Genomic DNA, 5287 nt, shown 5'->3' with positions numbered 1-5287 from the left:
TTGACGGGTGTCGAGTCCGGCAAATAATAAAATTTTATAAAATAAGCCTATTATCTCTAAAACACACTTGTAATAGCGATAAGTAGGGTCGTCTCCTCAGGGACTCGGTATTAACCGTAAGTCCAAGACGTAATCTCGTGCAAATTCATTAACAATAAAACTATATATAAAAAGGGGGGGGTTTGGAAGATTTATAAATAGCCTAAACATGCAAAATAAATTAGGAACTTTAAACAATAATAAGAACGAGACTAGTAATGAGCATCAATCAACTAATCCTTTGGATTATATATCATCGACTCATTCAATCCATTTTCTCAAAAGAAACCAAGTTGGTTAGGATATCGACACGCGTCAATATTCTGTTCGTTATAAAAGCATGATCAGTCTCGAACGCTCTACGACTAACCTCTAATTWGCTAATCAAACCTAGTCACGKACTTAGAATTTAATTGCCAATTGCATTAACGTCAAACAAACCCAACACTAACCGACAATCGGACGCCGATTGTTTAGATTAGATTATACGATCTTACAACATCATCATTTAACATAAATGTCAACTGTGTGTYGTGTGCTACTTCAATAAACCGAAAAGYAATTACGGACTTAAAGGTTTATCTAGCAACTCRAAATTGAATTAGACATAATAAGGGATCCTACTCAAAATATCCAACTCAAAACGATAAACATTCGACTTTAAAAATCGCATAAATAGCTTCAAATGATATTAAAATTGACGTGAGTCTCAACAAATCCAAATTCAAAGTGATCACATACCCATTACTAGAAATAACAAAATTAGCTACCCATACTTAGAACTAAAAAGAATTTACAAAATGATTGACATTTAAGAATTAGTGAAGAAACCTGGAATTTGTCTTCAAAATCGCCAYCCAATATCTAGAAATCGGTTTACTGTTTCTTCAAGAATCCAGTCTTGATCAATCTTTTTGAAAAATCTCAATTAGTCCTCTAATCCTCCTCTCGATTTCTGTCTRYTGTCCCTCTATATCGACAGCCTCTTTTTTCTTTTCTGCTCCAATCGAACAGCTTCCCTCTCGCCTCTCTCGATCCTTTTCGATTACCTGTTGCTGTCCTCTCGATGACAGCCCTTCTGCTGTCGATTTCTCTCTGCCCTCTMTTCTCGTTCTCGGCTGCTTGATGACAGCCTCCTTCACACAGCCCCTTTCTATTTCTCTCGAGACAGGCTCCAATCCAACAGCCCCTCGAACACTTGCTGCCATCCATTTTATATCGACAGCCCCTTCGCCCTCTCTGCCCACGTCTTCCGTCTCCATCGCTCTACCCACGATCTCCTCTCGCTGCAGATTTCTCTCTCGCGACTCGATTTCTGTTTGGGCAGCAGGTTTGGGCAGCAGCCTTGGGCTGCTGCTGTTTCTTCTTCTCGATTTCCTTTTTGCTACTGGTCTGGGCTTACAAGGTTGCTTCTTGGGCTGTTGTTATGGGCCAAAGAAAACACATAATCAAATACATTTTTCTCACCTTTAATAGCCTCATGAAAATAATATTAACTTAAATAAAAATGGATGTTTTAAGCGTCTACTTAACATTAATTGCAAGGTATCTTTGATATAAAAATGTATAAATTTGGGCTTATCAAATTACCCCACACTTAGATCATTGTCCGTCCCGACAATGATTTGAGTTAACAAGTAGTTATAAAAATCGAATCTAACGAGAATGTCAACACATATAGCATATCATGAGTTTGAGATTTGCAACAAATCATTGAAAAGAGAATGCACACGCAATCAAGTAGACACAAGCTAATCTCGAGAACTCACGGATGGGATTAACAAAACAACACTCGATTCACTCCTTGGGTTAAAGTGTATCGCTCAAATCGTCAATGTCTAGCATGTACCTACCATAAGATTGAAAAACCTCTCACTCTCTACTACTTTGATAAAATACATGCTTATAAATCAAAAGGTCTTAAAAGGTGTAACGAAGAACAAGGCTTTGGGTACGGTAGGGAAATATTTAGGAAAAGTGACTAAGACCTAACACCAATGGAGAATTCGGCTACTCAAACACACTTTATTTTTATTTTCGCAAAGGACTTTTGCATTTATCTTTGAAGCTTATTCCTTTTCGGACGATAGGGAATAGAGATAAAGCGTTTATATTCAACCGTATTGTCATTTTCGTCGTCTATTTTTATTTTTTTATTGACGACGTAATTTTGCTTTTCACATATGTATATATATTTTTTCTTTGAATTTTCTGTTTTCTTTTTTTTCTTTTTTTTTTCTTTTCAATCTTTTCTTTCAATTTTTTTTTCGAACATACGAATTCTACTTTCAAGTATGCAGGGATATTGGGATCACTCCATTGGTGCTTAGTCGGGTGAGTCGTGTTTGGATTGGTTCATGATGTGGGTAACAAATGAAATAGGCTAAGGCTCAAAGTGGTGTGCAAAATGGATGATGACAACATAAGGGGTAGGCTTAAGGCTAGTGGTTTAACACAAAAAATGAACAAACGATGGCCTTTATCATGTTTATTAGCATGTAGTTATCATGTAGTCTTAAGGAGAGCAAAATCAAGTTCTAGAGATGCATATCTAGGCATGACTCAATCACACAAGAAATGAATTTGAGACTAATATCAATTATTTAGTCTAAATAAGCTCAAAGTCTCACGGTGTTCAAAACTAGTTCAAGAGATTAACAATAGTCTACTTTGACCGATATGCTACCACTAATCACTCTAAGTGCTATCAATCAATCTCAATCATGCTATACATGCATCCAAACTCATCGTCATCAACAATTTAAGCTCAATAAAAGCATGCTAACACATTGTCAAAACGGACAAAGATCCTCATTTAAGCACAAAATTTGCAAAAAGCAAAAACAATTGACCCCTAAAACCATTTATATGCCCCAATCATGCAAATAACCCCCACCCCCACACTTAATTCATACATTGTCCTCAAGGTATGCAATAAGTAGAGGACACTCTAAGCAATTAAGGAAAAGGGAACAGAAAACTCCCCTGATTTGATGAGTGACCTCCCAATATAAGAATCCGTGGAGATGGGCGCGTCTTCAAGCGTCCAACATCCTGGGTGAACCTAAGAACACAGAAATCCAAGAGTGAAACTAGAGAATCTAAAAAAAACAAAATAAATAACTGAAAGCAATAAATAACAAGAATTGGAAATTCGTGGGTTGCCTCCCACGCAGCGCCTTTCTTTTATGTCTTTGGCTAGACCATACTTGGTTCAATTCGTGTAGCTTGGTGTGTCTAAAGCTACCCTCTCTAAGTCCCTTCCATCAAACCCTTCATAGAACGGCTTTAGCCTATGGCCGTTAACTTTAAAAATCTTCCCCGTAGATAGACTTTGTATCTCTACTGTACCATGCTAAAAAACGGTTAAAACAACAAAAGGTCCTATCCATCTGGACCTTAACTTACCAGGAAATAACTTAAATCTAGAGTGATAAAGGAGAACTTTTTGACCTTTAGTGAAAGACTTACGTGAAAAACGAGAGTCATGGAACGCCTTGGTCATAGTGTCAGATAAAGACTCGATAACATCAACAAAGCATARAGATGAAACATCACTCGGATATCGCATGGCATCATATATTWTAAATTTAATCATCTCGCCATCGAATTCCATGGTCAAACTACCACTATGGACGTCTACCTTAGTCTTAGAGGTTTTCAAAAATGGTCTACCTAGCAAAAGCATACCGACGTTGGAGGCATTTTTCTCCTCCATATCTATAACATAAAAATCTGCCGGAAAGACCAATTCATTCACTTGAACTAGCACATCCTCTAATACCCCTTTAGGGTAGATAATAGACCTATCCGCTAATTGGATTACCACACCGGTTGGCTTAAGGGGCCCTACATCCAAAGATGAGTAGATGGCATACGGCATAACATTAATTGATGCTCCTAAGTCTAACATGGCTTGATTTACCGAGACATTGCCTACCTTACATGGTATGGTAAACATGCCCGGGTTTTTACATTTAGGTGGTAACTGTTTTTGCAAAACAGCGGACACATTTTGACTCATGCTTATCTTTTCATTACCCTTTAGTTTCCTTTTATTAGTACAAAGTTCTTTCAAAAACTTAGCATATCTAGGAACTTGCTTAATTGCATCTAATAAAGGGATGTTTACCTGAACTTTTCAGAATGTGTCAAGGATCTCCTTCTCTTCACTCTCCCGCTTTGTCTTCTCGAACCGGCTCGGGAATGGCGGTGCTTGAACTATCACTTCGGGTGTCTTCTTCTTTAACTCCTCTTCTTTCTCCTCGTGAACCTTTTCCTCCTTCTTTTTTTCAACCTCTTGAAGCTCCTTTCCGCTTCTCAAAGTGACAGCACTCACATTTGCCTTCGGATTCGTCTCTGTTTGAGATGGCAATTTACCCTTGTTCACTAATTGTCCAACAGTGGCCTGAAGGTCCTGAATGCTCGCTTGAGTTTCCTGTTGAAATTTCACCATGTTAGCAGCCATAGACTTAACTACATCCTCTAATGACATACCTGAGCCGCTAGGAGCTTGTGGTGATACTTGATGTTGATGTTGGGTACTCGGCTGAAATGGTGCCTTCGGTTGATGTTGCTGAAATCCGGGCGGTGATTGAAATTGTTGAGGTTGAAACTGTTGAGGCGGCTGGAATGAAGCTCTTTGCTGAAATTGCTGACCTTGTCCTTGTCCTTGCCTCGGGGCGTAGCTTAGATTTGGATGTTGCCTCCAACCGGGGTTGTATGTGCTCGAGAAAGGGTCGGGAGCCCGGTTGTTTGAGTTCTGAAAGTTGCCACCTCCAATGGCATTCACTTGCTCTTCTTCTTCATATAAAGTCGGGCATGCATCGGTGGGGTGCGCCACTGATGAGCAAAATCCGCATGCTTTGACTTGAGGCATATTACCCATGGCAAGCTGTTTCACAAGGTTAGTTAAATCAGTTATTTTAGTCTCTAAGGATTTAACATGTACCTCACTAACGCCCCGGCCAATGTCACTCCGTACTCCAAATTGCTTGGAATTTTCCGCCATGGTGTCTATCAAGGTCCTCGCTTGTGTTGGCGTCTTGTTCACTATAGCTCCTCCGCTCGCAGCATCCATCATCTTTCTTTCCATCGGGAGCAAACCTTCATAAAAATATTGAATTAGTAATTCATCAGAAATACCATGTTGAGGACAACTTACACAAAGGCGCTTGAAGTGCTCCCAATACTCGTATAAAGATTCGATGTCCTTCTGCTTGATCCCATAGATCTCTCTTCTAAGCCC

At 39.2% G+C, this 5287-nt stretch overlaps 1 non-coding gene across 1 annotated transcript; it reads left to right on the top strand.

Moving 5' to 3' along the window:
• The first annotated feature begins 5180 nt into the window (after positions 1-5180).
• LOC112520582 lies at positions 5181-5287 on the top strand. The gene has a single exon (XR_003070051.1). It is a non-coding gene; the product is annotated as a small nucleolar RNA R71 (small nucleolar RNA).

The sequence above is a fragment of the Cynara cardunculus genome (assembly GCF_001531365.2).
Source record: "Cynara cardunculus var. scolymus isolate 2C chromosome LG 10, CcrdV1, whole genome shotgun sequence".
Lineage (NCBI taxonomy): Eukaryota > Viridiplantae > Streptophyta > Magnoliopsida > Asterales > Asteraceae > Cynara > Cynara cardunculus.
Note: the sequence above shows the minus strand (reverse complement) of the source record. Positions and strands in the feature narration are given on the sequence as shown.